At 43.0% G+C, this 15,888-nt stretch overlaps 1 long non-coding RNA gene across 1 annotated transcript in view; it reads right to left on the bottom strand.

Moving 5' to 3' along the window:
* Nucleotides 1–600: 600 nt before the first annotated feature.
* Nucleotides 601–15,888, bottom strand: part of LOC132248683 (uncharacterized) — a 38,650-nt gene continuing 23,362 nt past the window's right edge. Inside the window, exons 2-3 of the long non-coding RNA XR_009460006.1 lie at nt 3,984–4,186; nt 601–2,081 (exon numbers count right to left, since the gene is read on the bottom strand). This is a non-coding gene — a long non-coding RNA (uncharacterized LOC132248683). The remainder of the gene's footprint in view (nt 2,082–3,983; nt 4,187–15,888) is intronic.

Raw genomic sequence — 15,888 nt, 5'->3', positions numbered from 1 at the left:
CTTGCTGGGATCCTATGACCCCTGCTGATTTCTTGCCCCTGGGGCAGGGGGCTGGACTCAATGATCTTTCAAGGTCCCTTCCAGCCCTAATGTCTATGAAATCTATGAAATCCTCTTTGGCAGATGTTGGAATGCAAGGTAGTGGATCAAAAATGAAATCTGCCACAGTTATTGTGTTTATGTGAGATGTGCAGGGGGAGAACAATGACACATTATATATGATGTTTTAAATCAGAGTAATTGGCACTACAGCCCTGTATTTTGCAACTAGGCAGTAAACAAGTTAGCTCAACATCATGCTGGGAGCACATAAGATGCTCCTTACAGCCAGGCTTCAATGAGTTCTTTTCAGTTGTGGTAACCTACACAATCTTAATTTTAATTGGTTTGGCTTCCAGAGAACTTGCCCCCCTGTGTTCCAGATTTCCAAAGCTGTGACCCAGAGACACGCTTGCACCCCAATTTCTATTGTTTAAGACTTTTCTCCCTTTGATTTTCTAATTCATTTGAATGGCCAGATTATATGTCTTAACTTTTAGAATTTCTAGAAACAAGTTTGATCAGTGGAGCAAATAATAATTAAGGCAAAAGGAGCAGCAGTGTAAAAGAAAGCATTTTATTATGATATGAATATTAGGTAAGGCTGCTCATAGCATGAGCACATCTTGTAAAACTAAGAATCAGGCTTTAAGCACAATTTCACATTTACAAGTTCATAGTTCACTGTCTATGAATATTCTCTTAATACTTCCTTAGAATATGATGTTTTCACACAAACCAACCAGTAAACTCCTCTCTAGAAAAGGCAGAATAAAGAAACAAAGCAAAGAAAAGGTCGCAATATTGTTTAATCAATTCAATTAGTATTTCTAGATATTTTTGACATTTTGCTCAGTTCTCCTCTGTTTTCTTTAATGGATAAAATGTGAGGAGTGATGTGTAATTTGTATTCTTTTGCTCTTGGTATAGTACTTCCCATAACTCTATTACAGTCTACCTCAGCAGAAAAGAAAAAAAAGGAACCCTGCCAATTTCTCTGTTTAAACCTACCTCTTTTCCTAATATCTCTCTCTTATTAGGATCATTTCAGCTCATTACAGCTCCCTTCTTAAGATTTCAAAAGAGCCAATGAAGAATGTTATCAGTCCTAAAACAGCCAAGCCGTATTGGATTATGTACAAGGTCCACCAGAAAAACAAACAAACAAACCAAAAAGCCTTTGAGTTAAATCAACAATTTGTTCAAGCGGACCTGGTTCAAAAATTGACAGAAGCACATTTTTTATTGTGCAATTCATGCCAAGGTATTTATATTATGGCAACTGAACTTCTTGTAACTTTTTAAAGTATCCACATTCATTATTCCAAAAGTAATATCACCTTTTCTTTTTGCCAGGGTCAATTTTTCATCTCTGTTCAGGACAGATGAACACAAATGAAGTCATTTGATAGTATTGACATTGGTCCCAAAAGCTAGAATTACAGAGCCAGTAAATACACAGAAACTTGTGCCTTGATATTAAATCAGCAATATAGAGACACACTGTGCCATTGACCTTAGAGAGGTTCTGTCTTGACATCATCTCAGCTTATTTGAAATAACCAGGCCAATTAATTCTGTAAAACTGAGCCTGGATGTTTCACAAGAAGCAGTTACTTGCTCGAGATAGAAATACCAAAGAAGCAACTTCTCCCAATATTTTGACATTAATACAACCAATCACATCTAAACCAAAGAGTGCAAGGACATTTTCAAATTTAAGGTGAGTTAACACACTGTTTACTATTTTTTAAAATCGTTAAAGGATAGGCATAGTAGCTGCATATTATTACTGAAGCCAGAACTCACCAGGGTTTAGAGTAAGATTATTTAGATAACAATATCTACAGTTATAACAGGAAATATTAAAGCACAAGGAAGGAAAATGGAGAAGTTTCAGCAGGAGAAATCTTTCCAATAATTTTCTCTCCAAGGGGTTTTATCCATCTTACTCTTCAGCTGCTGTTATTGGTCACTTTATGAAAAGAGTCTGGCCAAGATGGACCACTGCTTTGATCCAGTATGGCAATTTCTATATTATTCTGTCGATAAAAAGGTGATAAAATATTTTAAATCAATACTTCTTACATTGCAAATACGAATTCCATGATTACACCAGTCTATTTTGCCTTGCTTCCATCTATATAACCTTTCATCTCCAATTTAGTGCATCACGCTATTATCATCTTGATATGCTTTAGTGTTGTTAATAGAGTGTTATGCAAATGGTTCCTAACCGTAGGAACTTTCTGACTGTATCAGACAAACAACGGAGCTCTGATTCACAAAACAGTAGAGGAAAGTCCACCTTCAATACTGTAAAAGCACATTTTGGGCATCATCACATCAAGAATTGACCAAAAGCAATCAATGCTGGGAACTGTTTAAAATGAAACAAAAGGAAGCCATTTTGCAGGTTCCAAGTAACAGATAACTGTATAATAATAGCTTTCTTGTTAAGTAGATAGTTAGCTGTGTTTGTCTGAAGTTAGACAAAAGGATCCCTTCACAGCATCTGTTGAAGTAAACTACTGACTGTTAGCAAAAGGTTACTATGCATCTCTGATTTAGTTTATCTATAAGATGCAAATCTACCATGCCTTCTGTCCTTCTTGCTAATTGTAATTTAAAAAAAAATATTTGCCAATAACGTCACGTAGCAGGTTGTTACTCCTTCAGGCCCAGGAGGTAGGAAAGCCTTCCCCCTTTCCTATCTCAAATTAAACAAAACAGCAGCAGAAACCTCCCCACTAGCCTTTCAGCATGATCTGGGTTGAGGTCCAAAGAATTCAGGGTCTGAGAAGAGAAATATTTCCCCCAGCTCTGGCTCAGTGGAATTGGGGTAAACCTGTTTGAATCTTTGAACCAGTCATAACAGTTTGGCCATTGAGCTCCAGTCTGGCTCCATCATCACAGGGTAAGCTAAATAGTTGGCCACTGCAGCTGTCATGTTAACTTCCTGTCCCCCAGCGGTCAAGCTTAGATGCTTTATGGGGTCTGGTTGGGTATCTCCATAAATACTCCATGACATACACATTCATTTACTGGGAGGTCTGCCGGATTCACAAATTGCTCATGGACAAAAGTCTGGCTAGACCCCAAGTCTGAGCCCTACAACATGGAAATCCCCTATCTTTACTAGGACCACATACCTCTTCTGATCTGGACTGCCACACTTCTGACATATATGTGTGGGTATATCTTGGCCATAGGGCCTATGAAGGCAGTTCTGATATAAATAGCCCTTCCTCCTGGAATTGAAATGAGTCATCACATATCCTTTCCTCCTCCTGGGCTGTGGGGATGCCCTAGGTGGCTATCTTCTCCAGAGACCCTTGCCTTGGCTAGGGTTTCAGAGGAGAAAAAGGTTGCACCTCTACAAGAGGCCTCTTTAGAGACTCTGCCTATTTCTTCCACAGTCTAGGCTCTCAGCCCTGGAACCTGCTGGCCTTCCAAGGAATCCATACAGCCTAACTCCACCTCCATGAAGTCCTCTACTTTCTGGGTGGCTTCCTCAAAACTGGTCTCCCCGTCACATTACACCCACCTCCAGGTTCCTAGGAAGATATCTCTAGGGCCACCAGTGCCACTATTTCCACATAAGACCATGAGTCAGGGTTTAGCCAGCAGATGCACCAGTCATTAATTTCTGAGCCTTGGCTTGAGGTCACGCATTTGGGCCCCAAGTCTCTTGTTGAAACTTGTGGCAACAGGCCTCCTCTGTGAGACCAAACTGGTTTAGTATGGTAGCTTTAAGGGTCTTATAATCCTGGGTTGAATGTGATCCCAGGGCCCTGCACCTCACCCTCACAGCCCCTATATCCTGTGGTCACTGATAGGCCTTGGTTACCCACTCAAATGTTACAGGAAGGCTACTGGATCATCTGCACATTTCATCTTAGTGAGTACTCCACTCTCTATCCTCTGGGAACCAGGTAACTCACCAACTTGGGTGGGGATCTGTCTTGACTCCAAATACTATTTTGGAACTCCTCCTGTTGTTACTGCTGCTCCCTCTGAAACTGCTGCAGTTGCTGTTGCTATGCGCTCTGGAACTGGTGCTACTAGAGTTGGAGCTGCTGAAAAAGCCTCCGTTGTTGTTGATGCAGCCCCTCCAGCCATTTTAACTGGGCTCCTGACTCCATTGCTGGAATTAGAATCATAGAAAATTAATGTTTGAAGGGAACTCAGGGCTCGGGACAGACATTACACATAAACCAGTTTAAGTGATCAGAAACTGGTTTAATCCTGTAACAGAACAGACATTCAGCGCACATAAACCAGTTTGAAAATGGCCAAAATTGGTTTGAGATGCATCTGATTGAATGTAGTATCAGACTTAACTGATTTGGCTCAAACCAGTTTATGCAATGTCTCTCCCAGACCCCTTGCTGGTTTAAGTTAAATCAGAGACCCCCAGCATCCCAGCATGCTCTCTGGGCTGCTCCACAGCAGGGATGGCCCCTCCCCTCTGTTCTCTAGCCAGAGCAGGGGTGGGGCATGCTCAGGCACTGGCTTGTTATGGCCCCTGAGGCAAATAACTACTTCTGTCCCCTCTCTCCCTGCTGGCAAACCTTGCAGACTGCAGTTGGGGTTTGCCAGCCCCAGCTGCACCTCCACAGCTTTCCTGCAGCCAGGCAGAGATGGAGTTAATTCCTCCCTCTGTCCAGCCTGCCTGCAGCCAGGGAAGGGATTAATTCCACAGTGGTCCCAGAATGGGGGAGAGAGGCAAGACCTGCACCAGTGAGCCCAGAATTAAGATCTGCAGGACCAGACTGAGAGGAGGGGAGTGTCGGCAAAGACCTGACAATCATCGCACATTTGCTGGAGATGGAGTTAAGGGAAGTTGCAGACTTCTCCTGGCTGGAAGTTGCAAACCAAAGAATGCAGAGAGCTACATTTACATTATAAAGCAGAACCTTTAAAACCTAAACAAAACCTAGACGCTTTGCCCTCAGGATTAGTAAGACTTATGCAAGGCTTTCTCTTGTCTTCCTGCTTTACATTTTAAGTTAGACTATATTGTGTGTGCTGTGTTTCCGTGGGCTCTATCTTAGCTTAGATGAAGGTTTTGGTAGTTCCCTGCTGTATGCTTTGCAAACTTCTGTGTTCAATACATGCTTGCTTCAGAGAAAGGACTTTTTTCCAATCCCTACTCATCAGTCTGGCAGCAGCTCCCCCTACTCCCCCCCCACCTCCAGGCTGGTGGCTGGCATCCTGTGTGTCCTGATAGTCCCAGCTGATGCCTGGCCATACTCCCTCTACTCCAGCAGGAAGGGGTGAGAGCCTTGGAGGGTGCCTCTCTTCCCTCCCTTCTGGCAGTGGCTGGCAGGCATGCTCTAATATCCACTGGCTTCTGACTTGTGCCACTGCAGGCATGTGCCTGCATTTCCTGATTAACAGAGAATGTCTGTCCAGTTATTAATCAGTTTAAACTGTGCAGCTTAGACTAACCTGTAAAGAGTGAATCAATTCAGGCTCAGGCTTTTTGAATGTCTGTCCCTAGCCCAGGAGGTCATCTAGTCCAACCCCCCTGCTCAAAGCAGGACCATCCCCAACTAGGTCATCCAAGCCAAGGCTTTGTTTGGCTAGGTCTTAAAAACTTTGAAGGATGAAGAGTCCACAACTTCCCTGGGTATCCTGTTGCAGTGTTTTAATATCCTCCTAGTGAGAAAATTCTTCCTAATATCTAACCTAAACTTAATTAACTTTGAATGTCTGGATTCTTCACCACAAGTAGTAGGTTGTTACTTACTCAGCAGGCCCAGAAGGCAGTCTTCCCTTTTCCTTCCCCAAACTAAACAAAATAGAAAATATCAATAGAACTCCCCACCTCATCTATTTATCCTCCCATCTGTACATCTATCTATCTGTCTGTCTGTCCATCCATCCATCCATCCATCCATGGCAAGAGCTCCACCACAACACTTAAGTACTTCCTATCTTCTCAGAATCCCTCCCTCCCTAGCATCATCTCCCTGGGAGTTTTTAACTTCCTCCAGGGACAGCCAATTATCCCTTCCAGCTTGCCCAGAGCTCCTAGGCAGGCAGGCTATTACTTTATAACCCCTTCAGCTGGCTAAAGCCCCTGAGCCATGCACCTTGTTATACTTCATGCATCAGGAAAACAACACCTGGAGCAATTCATGATGAGCCCATGGGGGATTTCCTACATCTATAAATCTTCCTGCCAGCTCTTGAGAATTGTATAAATATCCTTAGGTTATAACCCTACCCTCTTTTTTAGTAGCACTTCCTTCACCATTTAATTCTTAGAATTTGCCCCAAATGGTACAGTGATAACAATGAATCTAGAGGAAAAGAGAAGACATTTGTTTTCTTTTTTCCTCTCTTTTTTTTCCCTTTTTCTTTTTGTTCAATTATTATTTACATCCCTATATCTTACCTAAACTTTTAATGATTAATCAGTACAATCAGGTTACTTGTGAAGTGAAAAAGTTCTTTAGAATGGCATGCAGTATAGTCCCAACACATTTTAAATTTATGCTATTTCTTTTGAAGAACAAAAAGAAACAGATAAAAAATGTAACTGCCATTGCCATTATATGATTCTGTTTCTGTTTTTTGATCAAAAATGCACTTATGAAAGAATGATCTTACAATAGGGTATGCTAAATTCAGTATTCACATCCACATATAGAACAATATTATGTTTTCATTATTTTTAATTTTTTTATTCTAGCAGTACCCTTTGTTACTGCTGGAATATCAGTTATCTCGGGCCAGGGGGGAGAGGGGAAGGAGATAAAAAAGAAAAAAGAAAAATATTCAAGACTGAAGCTTTTGTGAGCTAATGGGAAAATGACCAGCAGACACATAGTGCTCTTGACATACCTGTTTCTAAAATATATTCTCATCTGTTTGTGATACATTTTAGTATATGTTACTGAATCATATGTACAAAATAGATATGTGCTTGATAATTATTTGATATATAAGAATGATTTTTTTTTTAAGTTGTAGAGCAGCCAGAAATAATAGAGGTCTACATTTATTAATTGTGCAACTGACAAAGGAAGAGTTACAACAATAATATTATTAGTATCTTGATATATTTCTGTCATGCTGAAATATGCTATTCTTTTTTTTGTAATATTGTAATTGTACATGATTCTATATTACAGATAAGCTCTCAAAAACAATGGTTGTGCTTAAGGTCTTCCTAACTTTGCACCACTGGAGTCAATGAGAATAACAATATTGACCTCAACAGCAGCAACATTTACCAGCAGACCAGTATCTCTCTTGTGTTACCATTATGGTTTTCATAACATCTCATAAAAGACTGAAACAATTCTTCTCTTCTCAGAGCCACAGGAAACAGCTTACAAGAAACTCTTTTAAAGAGAGAGAAAGAGAAGAAGAAGAAGAGAAATAGGAAACTGATAAAGGTTTCAAACAGTGTTTCATTTCTAGAGAATTTCTCAGAAATTTCTGCAGCTAGAAATCTTTTCAGGAGAAAAAGCCGTCCTACAGCTGTCCCCTCTGCCCTGATGTCTTTGCCTTCCCCAGATTGGCGTGACCCAGTTCCCCAGACTGGGAGGAGGGTCAAGTGGCAAGGAAGTGTACAAGCATCCTTTTCTGCAGTGAAAAACTGCCTCACAGAAGAGATCTTGTTAAAAAAGAAAGATCTTTCTCCAGCAGGAGAGACATTTTTCCAGTGGGAGAAAGTTAATGAATGTTTATACACTTGTGGTTTCTATCAGGAAAGTGGCGGTTCTCTCAGTAAAAACAAAACGCCTGTGCATAGCCAATATTAGGAGAGAAGTGGTTTAGGAACTAAGAATGCGTCAACTGAAACAAATTCATATAACAAGTACACAAAATCTTGTTCTAGGCTAGTCAGGTCTATATCCCTGATACACAGGGAGCAAAGCTGTCTTGGCCAGGAAGGAGGAACAGAACTGTGCTGAGAGGATAACTCAGACCACCTAAAAGTACTGATGTACTTATGCTGGTGAGGGAATTCATTGTAGGGTTCACAATGCTGCTTCCTTTAAAATAGCACAATTCTGCCTAAAACTTCAGGTTCATAATTGCACATAGGTTGAGGAATTGAGGATTGTTTATGTTCCTTCAGAGCCATGGCATGGTGCTTGAGCCTGCCCGCATTTCTATAAAGATGTCTCTACTATCCCACCCTCCCTATAGCACCTGTGCATAGAAAAGGATTGCATTTTCCTTTCATCAGCAGTAAACAGGGCAGGGTACAAAAGCAATTCACATCAAAGGAAACTTATGGGATGCAATTTTACTTTTTTTTATGCAATATATTATTAGATGCATAACTCCTTTAACAGATAATGCTCTATGACTTGCATTAATGAATAAAGGATGGCAGCTGCTTCTGCAAATAAGAAGCTGGCACAAGAGAAGTACTGGTAACTAAATGATATAACAAATAGTGATAGGAGATGAACAACCTTCAGTTCAGACAAGCATTCAAAAGTTCAGATGCTTGAGAGAGCCTTATCCAAGATAAGCAAGCCTTCTGGGCCACATTTTCAAACACATTCTGCAACGTGGCTTCTGCATTCAATTGCAGGTAAATTTTTTAACCACATAATGAAAATAGAATTTACATTTATAACTGCTTGTTTTGGGGTTATGTGTATTCTTGTGCCTGCCAGAGGCAAAACAGGGCATGTCAGTGCCCTGGAGAGCAGCAGCTCCTAGCTGCAAGTGCAGTCATATTGCCATGCAGCCCCTGCAGTGGCTATTATCCACCCCACTCCACACAATGTTATGCCCAAGGCTGCTTCCCCAGGGTGCATCTACATGAGATGCTACTGTGCAGTAGCATCTGAAAAAAACTGTGTGGGGACACTACTGTGCAATCATTTAGTACTTGGTTATGCAAGTACTAAATGACTGTGCACAAGCAACTGCACAGTCTGCCATTCATGTAGACATGGCTTCAGTCACCCTGATTTAGTTGCACTACTAGTACCTGCAAATATATTTCTGCAGAAGAAAGTCCCAGTCAGGACAGGGCTGAGTGTCCCTCACCCACCCAAGTGGAGAAGCACACTCCCAGCCTAATGAGGCTACTCTGGAGTTTGATTTTGAGGTAGCTAAACACCTATTTCTGTAGCTATGCTGGTCTCCTGTGGTTCTTACTATTACATTTTAAAACAAAGAATAAAATAAGACATAGGGTTGAAATCTTGGCTTCTTTTAAGTCAATGAAAAAGCTGTCATTGACATCAGTGTGGTTAGTATTTTACCTCAGAAACATAAAGGGAAAGAAGAGAGAGGGATAAATAACTGTATTGTCATGAATAAGCTAGAATGCTATCAAGAGACCAATCATAGTGAATATATGAAGAGTATAAGCTTTGATCGGATAAAGTCAGATAAGTTGCTCCTCATCTACCCACAAGTGACAAGAGTAGGGAAAAAGGGAGAGTGTTAAAAATAAGTTTGTAGAGAATATGCAGGTTTCAAGCAGAAATGAGAGCCTGAAAAGCAAAACAAAAGATTCCTGTTTAGTAGGAACATATATGGTATAAAATCTGTGTTTGTAGCAATCTAGTTCAGCTATGTAATTTGAGTCCTAGGAGGTATAAATGAACTAAAATAAATAGGAATAATAAAAATAAATGCCTATTTCTCAGTATTTAAGTTAATCTAATATATCATGGGAAATTCTTCCTAAGGCAGGTAGGAATTCTATGAACAGTGCCTTTGAGGAGAAGGATTTTTTGTGCCAAGAAAAGTTGGCTGCCATGGAGGAGGAGGTAGGAGAGGATGTCTCCAAGAGAACTGATGCCACTCCAAGCACAGCAGAGGCCAAGAGCTACCAGAACACCAAGAAGAAGAGATGTCAGGTCCTCGTCATCGACAATTTCATCCTGAGAGGAGTGGAGGGGCCCATCTGTTGCTCTGACCCCATGGCATGTGAGATTTGTTGCCTGCCTGGAGCTTGGATTCAGGACATCAGGGAGATGATCCCAGACCTCATTTGACCCTCTGATCATTACCCCATGGTCCTCATCCATGTGGGAATGAATGATGCGGCCAGGAGTAACCCAGACTGTATCATGAGAGACTACAAGGCTCTAGGGGCAAAGCTCAAGATGACAGGGGCACAGGTGTTTTTTTCTTCTATCCTTCCAGTGAGCAGACATGGACAGCACCATGAGACATGCATTGGTGAGGTCAACTGGCAGCTTCAGAGCTGGTGTTACCAGGTGGGTCTTGGGTTCTTGGACCATGACCCACATTTCCACACAGAGGATATGCTCAGGAGGGATGGGCTTCATCTCTCCCCTGAAGGTAAGCGTTTTTGGTTTTTTTCCAGGTTGGCTGATTTCCTATGGTGAGCTTTAAATTAGGTTTTCCGGGGGATGGGGAGGCAGAGGAATGTGAGGACACTTCACCGTCAAGCCAGATGACATGCACAGGTAGTACCCAGGGAAGTGACAGGGGCCAGGGCAAACTTAGGAACAAGGGGGCATCATGGGCATCTACAGGAGGCCTCAAATGCCTTTACACAAATGCTCAAGCATGGGGAATAAGCAGGAGGAACTTGCCTTCCTGCTAGCTAGCAAAAACTCAGACCTAGTGGAGCTCATGGAAACCTGGTGGGATTCTACCCATGACTGGGCAGTGAACATTGAGGGATACAGGCTGTACAGGTGAGACAGAACAGAGAAAAGCCAGGAGGGTGGGGTGTAGCACTATATGTCAAAGAACAATACACGTCCTCAATGATCAGGATGGGGTCAGAGGAGGGGCAAAATGAGGTGCTCTGGATAAGAGTGCAGGGGGGGGGCATGGAGAAAGGGACTTGATAGTGAGCGTCTACTACAGATCACCTCACCAGGGGGACGAGCTGGACCTGAAATTCTCAGGTCAGCTCATGGAGGCTGTAAAGTCAAGGGATGTGGTTGTCATAGGTGACATAAACTACCCAGACGTCTGCTGGGAGGAGCAGTCAGCCAGGTCCGACCACTCATGTAGGTTTCTAGCCAGGATATAGGACCTCCATCTAACCCAGGAGGTGCATAGTGCCACCAGGGGAAATGCCTTGCTGGCCTTGGTACTTGCCATAGGTGATGACCTGGTGAGGGTTCTGTGAGTACTCGACCACCTGGGCAACAGTGATCATCACCTGCTGTGATTTGCACAGTGAAAGCAAGCAGCTAGTCAGAGGTCCTCGACTTCAGGAGGACTGACTTCTGTAAGCTAAGAAGGTTAGTAGCAGAGTCGTTGGGGTAACAGACCTTCAATGAGCTGAGAGTCCAAGACAGGTGGTTCTTCCTCAAGGAGACAATCCCCTGAGCTCAAAGGGAGTCAGTCCCAATGTGTACCAAGGGGGGCAGAAGTGCTAAGAAGCCCCCATGGCTCAGCACAGGCATCCAGGGATGCCTGAGGGCAAAAAAGGAGTGTACACACAGTGGAAGCAAGGGGCTATCACCAAGGAGGATTACACCTCCATTGCTTGGGACTGCAGGGAAGCTGTTAGGAAGGCCAAGGCAGAGATGGAGCTAGGGCTAGCAACCAGAATTAAGGTTAATAAAAGTCCTTTTTCTAATACATAGGAAGTAAAAAGAAGGCACCGGGTAATATGGGACCCCTACAGGACAGGCTTGGCAATCTGATGATTACGGCAAATGAAAAGCTGATCTCTTTAATTAATTCTTTGAATCCATATTCCTGAACAGGGACTGGTACATCTCCCCCACTAGAATTGTGGACAGACCCAGGGGAGACACCGCCATGCCTAGCATCAGGGATGACCTAGTTAGGGAAATTTTGGAGGGGCTGGACATGTTTAAATCAGTAGGTCCAGATGCTCTTCACTTGAGGGTGCTGAAGGAATTGGCGGGGGTCATAGCGGGGCCCCTGGTATGGCTCTATGAGTGCTCATGGGGCACTGGCCAGGTACCAGAGGCTTGGAAAAGGGCCAATGTGGTTCCCATTTACAAGAAGGGGAGAGAAGAGGATCCCAACAGTTATAGGCCAGTCAGTCTTATCTTGGTCCTTGGGAAGACCTTTGAAAAAATTATCAAGAAGCACATCTCCAAGGGTCCAGAAGGGGGGATAATGCTCAGGGGCAACCAACATGGGTTCACTGAGGGCCGGTCCTGCCTGACTAACCTGATTTCTTTTTATGATCAGATCACAAAGTCCCTGGATGAGGGTGTTGGGGTGGATGTCATCTTCCTGGACTTTAAGAAGGCCTTGGACATGGTTTCCCACCACATTCTCTTAAAAAAAAACTTGGTGACTGTGGCATTGATGCCTACACATTCAGATGGGTGGCAAATTGGCTAGATGGTTGCACCCATATAGTGGTGGTGGATGGGTCGTTTTTGACCTGGAGGGATGTGGGAAGTGGAGTCCCCCAGGGCTCATCCTGGGGTCTGTACTGTTCAACATCTTTAATCGCCGATCTGAATGTGGATGTGGAATGCACTCTGTCCAAATTCACTGACAACACCAAAGTGTGGGGTGAGGTGGGCATGCTGGAGGGGAGAGACAGAATCCAGCTAGATCTAGACAAATTACAGAGGTGGGAGGATGAGAATAGGATGGAATTCAACACAGACAAGTGCAAGGTACTGTATCTAGGGAGAAGGAACCAGCAACACACCTATAGGCTGGGGAACACCCTTCCTGTCAACACAGTGGCAGAAAGGGGTCTTGGAGTCATTGTTGACTCCAGGATGAACATGAGCTGCCAATGTGAGGAAGCGGTCAATAAGGCTAACCACACCTTATCATGCATCTACAGATGCATCACAAGCAGGTCCAGGGAGGTGATCCTTCCCCTCTATGCGGCACTGTTCAGGCCACTGTTGGAGTATTGCATCCAGTTCTGGGCACCGCACTTCAAGAGGGATGTGGCTAGCAGTGAGAGGGTCCAGAGGAGGGCCACTCACATGGTCAAGGGGCAGCAGGGCAGGCCGTGCAAAGAGAGGCTAAAGGGCCTGAACCTATTCAGCCTCCACAAGAGAAGGCTGAGATGGGATCTGGTGGCCATTTGCAAAGTCGCCAGGGGAGACCAGTGGGAATTGGGGGAGAATTTGTTCCCCTGGGTACCACAAGGGGTTACTAGGAATAACGGCCACAAATTGTTAGAGAGAAGGTTCAGGCAGGACATCAGGAGACATTACTTTACAGTTAGGGCTGCCAGGCTCTGGAATGGGCTCCCAAGTGAGGTGGTACTCTTTCCTACCTTGGAGGTCTTCAAGAGGAGGCTGGACAGATATTTGGCTGGTGTGATATGATCCTGGCACCCATTCCTGCCCGGAGCAGGGGGTTGGACCTGATGATCTGTTTAGGTCCCTTCCCACCCTAAGTACTATGATACTATGATAAACTTTATGATATAAAAGCGACTTCTCGTCTCAGAGACAATGAATGCTTCACTTTTCTGTTATTGTTAAAAGGAGATTTAGGACTTTTTCAGCTCTATAAATGCATCAGGCAGCAAGACAGACCAAAGAAACACAGATTCCATTGTTCAACAGTGACAACGATCTATTAAAAAAGATGCAAAGGCTGTTAAATGGTTACTTTGCCTCAACCTTTAAAACAAAAAGCAAATAGCACCCAAAAAGTTAGCACAATTAATACAGACAAAGCAGCAGAGGGGCTGCAAATTGCAACAAGAAAAGACCAGAGACCCCTTGGCAAACTTTAATGCATTTAAGTCAACAAAGCATGATGGAATTCATTCCAAAGTATTGAAGGAATCAGATGAGCCACTGGCAACCATTAGTTGGAAAATCATAGGTGACAATGAAGTGCCAGAGGGCTGGGGTTCAGCTAATATTGTTTTCTTCTTTTAAAGTGTGGGGGGAGGAGGGGAGGCATGGAAAGCAGAAGAATGGGAATTATGGCATGGTCAGACTGACTTCAATACCTGAGAAGTTACTGAAGTAATCACTAGCACCTAACATGGATTTCCTAAGGACAAATCACTCCAAACTAACTTGATTTCTTTCTTTGAGAGGGTAACCAGTTTTCTGCATGGAAGGAATACACTGGGCACAATATACTTAGATTTTCATAAAGCTTTTAATACAGTCCCATGTGACATTCCCATAAGTAAATTAGAGAAATGCGAGCTGTTAGGTAGCTATATATTGAATAGTTATTCAATAGTCTCACTAGCAAGCAGAAAGTAATTATAAATGGATTTATGTCAGAATGGCAGGAGGGATCAAGTGCAGTTACACAGGTATCTGTTCTCTTTAATATTTATATCGATGATTTGGACACACAAGGAGAGAACTTCTAACTAAGTTTACAGATGAAGCAGAATTAGTCTAGGACTTACACAGAAAAATCTGAGGGCTTTGGTGGATCATAGATTCAACATAAACCAGCAATGCAAGGCAGTCACCAAAAAAGGGAATTTAAATTTTGGGCTTCTTTAAATAGGAATATAGCATATAAGATAGAGGCAATGATTCTACCACTCCACTTAGGGCTGGCCAGGCCCCAGTACTATGCAGTTCTAGTGTCCACAAAAGAAGGATGTAGAGAAAGTGTAGAGGATCCATAGGCAAGCAATAAAAAAAATTAACAGGCTGGAAGACAAGCCATATGAGGAATGGATAAAAGAGCTAGATGGGTTTAGTTTGGAGAAAAGGATATTAAAGGGGAAAATGATAGCAGTTGCCAAATATTTGAAAGGCTACCATAAAGAAAAGGGAAAACAATTGTTATACTGCGATGCACAATACAAAAATGGGTATAAAGTGAAGCAAAACGGATTTAGATTAAACATCCAAAAAAAAAAAAAAAAAAGGTCTTACTGTCAGAAGAGTAGGACAAGCTGCCAAGGAAGTTATTGAATCTTCTTTGATGGATGCTTTGAAGAACAGGCAGATAGGACTCTTCTAGTACGTGGCAGCCTGCTAAGATAGGATTCTATATATGAATATAATTTGTACACATTTAGGCCTGTGCGAATAGGGAAGTACTTGATTTGGATTTGGATTCACCAATTCAGAGGGCACTGATCTGATTGAGAGATTCATCTCACTGCCCTGAATTGATATGGCCAAATCAGCTTCAGAAGATTTGGCGCCGATTCAGAGAGATTCGAAGATTCGGCCATAGACTATAATGGGGAATCACTGAAATACCTATCACTTTGTCATTTTTTGGCTGATTCAGATAAAAATTGCAGGGATGGTAGCCCCCTCTCAGGGCATGAAACCTACTAAGATTCAAGGAGTTAGATATAGAGGTTTCTGGGAAATTGCATCTCAAACTGCTGACAAGCAAAACGTGTCATGTGTGTGTAGTAAGGCACAGAGGGGTTAAAACTGCTGGCATGATAGGCCCTGCTGAGGCCACAAAGCCTCCAAGATTTCAAGGAGATAGGTGCAGGGGGTTCTGGGAAACTGGACCTCAGGCTGCTGACAAGCAAAACTCATAACATGGGTGACACTGTGTGTGTATTAAGGCATGCCCTCACTGGCTCTGGGGCCTCTATATGACATGTTAGTGTGCCCCAATGAGGTCTCCTCTTCCTCTATAGCTTCAGTTTGGTCCACCATTTTAAATGACAACAGGTAATAACTAAGTAAGCAGTACAGTAGCACCAGAAGTATCTCAACCAGCCAAACTGTCACAGACTACAGACTTCCTTTCCTTTCCTGCAAGATCTTCTTCTCTAGCACCTTACAGAGAACTCTCCCTGCCAGCCCCAGCCCTGGAGTTTACATGTGCCCAGGGCCCGGCATCCTTCCGGTCAGCTGACTGGGGACAGGTACTAGGGGTGTTGGTATAAGGACATGGCACTGATAGTCAAGGTCCTTTGGATCAGTCTGGTATCTTTTAGTAGACCAACTGAATAGTTAA

The sequence above is a fragment of the Alligator mississippiensis genome, chromosome 1 (genome assembly GCF_030867095.1).
Source record: "Alligator mississippiensis isolate rAllMis1 chromosome 1, rAllMis1, whole genome shotgun sequence".
NCBI lineage: Eukaryota > Metazoa > Chordata > Crocodylia > Alligatoridae > Alligator > Alligator mississippiensis.
This window is presented reverse-complemented; position numbering and strand designations above follow the sequence as displayed.